Here is a 2,371-nt window from a genome sequence, read left to right as displayed (position 1 = left end):
TGAAAATTCATAACTTCTTCGATTTTTATCGTATGAAGCCCATTCCGGTGGCATTTTCTTGGAAATTTCGTTAGCTTCGATTCTTCGTCACACATGCCAGGTCGGATTCTGAGCCGAAGATGAGGTTTTATCGAGTTCTTTGAGCGGTACGCGCAAAATTCTGCACGGTCGCGTTTGTTTGGACCGACGTTTCTCGTCATTCAAACGCGCGTATTTTCTTCGTCGCTTATCCGTTTGAGGCGATTCTCGCGGATATGATCTACGATTTTAGTCACCTTCGAGTGGACGTTGGTTTCGTTCCGAGATTCAGAGCCGAACCGAGTTTCCTTAAAAACGAGCCAAAACAAGACGAACCGAGGGCAATTTAGACATTTCGCGTTGACAATATATAAACACTTTGCTCTTCACAAATTTAGGGGAGGACTCTCATAATTTCAACTCACCAATTTTCACAAACATATTCTCTCAATTCTCTCTCAATTCTCTTAAATCAAAACCACAAATTACATAAAACTTTCATCAATATTCATCAAAGTTCATCAAGATCAAGAACATGGATTGAAGAATCAAGGATCAAAGTTCAAATTTCCTCCTCTCTCCCTTAGATCTCGCGCGATCTCTCTCTCCCACTCCGGATTCGCTTTCGTGATCGAGTCGCGTTCGTGTCGTGTTCGCGTTCATATCGTGTTCGTGTTCGTGCTTCGGTTGGATCTTCATTCGGTAAGCCTTGAACCATTGAATTAAGTGCTTAATTGTTGATTATATGTGAATTCAAATCTAGATCTACTCCTTGTTCTTGATTTATGGATGATTGATAATGATTGATCGGTGAATTTGCGTATTTTTGTCCGAATTGATCGTGTTCATGTAAATTGTGATTGGATTTGATGTTGATTGAATATGATTGATATCCGTTGAGGATGAATTGTGTTGTTCGTGTTCGGATCCGTGATTTGTTGTTGACTTTGTGTGCATAATTGTTGTTGATAGTTTGTGTTGCTTGTGATGTACTCCACGTGTTTGTATAAATGCATGTGATGCAATGTTGCTTGATATTTGCTCTATTTGACGAGTCGCACTTAGCATAATTGTTAACACGTGGATTATTTGATGTGTGGATGCATGTAAATTGTGTTGTTGATGTTTGCTTGTGCTTAAATGGTACGTTTTGGATTGAGTGCGAATGGCTCCAAGGCCTTTAAAATGCTTAAAAATCTGTTTTTACACGCCAGGAACCGGGTTGTCCCAGGCGGGAACCGGTTCCCACTCTATCCAAAAATGCTGATTCTCTGGTTTTTAGTACCAGGAACCGGGTTGTCCCTTGGTGGGAACCGGTTCCTGGCTTGCTAATTTTTGTGTTCTCTGGTTTTTTGTATGAGGAACCGGGTTGTCCCTAGGTGGGAACCGGTTCCCAGCTTGCTTATTTTCTCAGTCTCTGTGTTTTTGTACCAGGAACCGGGTTGTCCCTAGGTGGGAACCGGTTCCCAGTTTTCTAAAATGTTCATTCTCTGGTTTTTTGTATGGGGAACCGGGTTGTCCTATGCAGGAACCGGTTCCTGAGTGTAATTTTTTTCATATTTCATTTTCTAACTTCAAACTTTCGTATCTTTTCACTCGTAACTCCGATTTGTGCGTTCTTTATATCGTTGGAAAGCTTGTGAAACGTGCTATCTCATGAGACGATTGATATTGATTGTTTGTTAAGTTCTCCATGTTTGATTTTCCTTTTCATGTTGATCGTTTATCTTACATTTACATAACTTGTCCGTTTCTTTTCGCTTTATGGTAATAACGCAATTCCGATTGCGATATTTGTTATCTCTAACCTGTGTGCTAGTGTGCAAGGCGTTTGGACAGTCTCCGATTGATACTCATTGCCTGAGTGTTCCGCTTCACTTGCGGAATACAATTCTATCTCATTTACTCGTGTCGTGCTCTCATCCTGGAGACACGCCTGTATTACTTTATATCTGCTTGTTTGGTTTGCTTGTTCCTCTTGCAGGTGTATTGTGACTGTGCTCGACGTGCGAGTCGACATTTGTGCGCTTTATGGCTAATCGGTGTGCTGACTATTTGCTTTTGCTTTGCTAGCTCGCTCGCGGGATTCTAGTTTCTTCGCTTTGCTTCGCTCTAGTTTACGGATCATCATCCGTTTGGTATTGATTCCGTTTCATTTTATCTTTTCTCGCATTTTATCGCTTTCTCGCATCATCCTTTAACATGAGAAGTAGGACCTAGACATGCATCTGGCCAAGCCCTCGAAAGAGGCTCTGTTTTTGTTGGTGTGTTTACGTTTGTGCTTTGCGGCAGGGAGTCACGGTGTAATAAGTCCTATATGGCACTCCGTTAAGTCCTCATGGAAGGCATGCGG

This window comes from Vicia villosa, unplaced genomic scaffold, assembly GCF_029867415.1.
Source record: "Vicia villosa cultivar HV-30 ecotype Madison, WI unplaced genomic scaffold, Vvil1.0 ctg.001202F_1_1_3, whole genome shotgun sequence".
In the NCBI taxonomy this organism is placed as follows: Eukaryota; Viridiplantae; Streptophyta; class Magnoliopsida; order Fabales; family Fabaceae; genus Vicia; species Vicia villosa.
Note: the sequence above shows the minus strand (reverse complement) of the source record.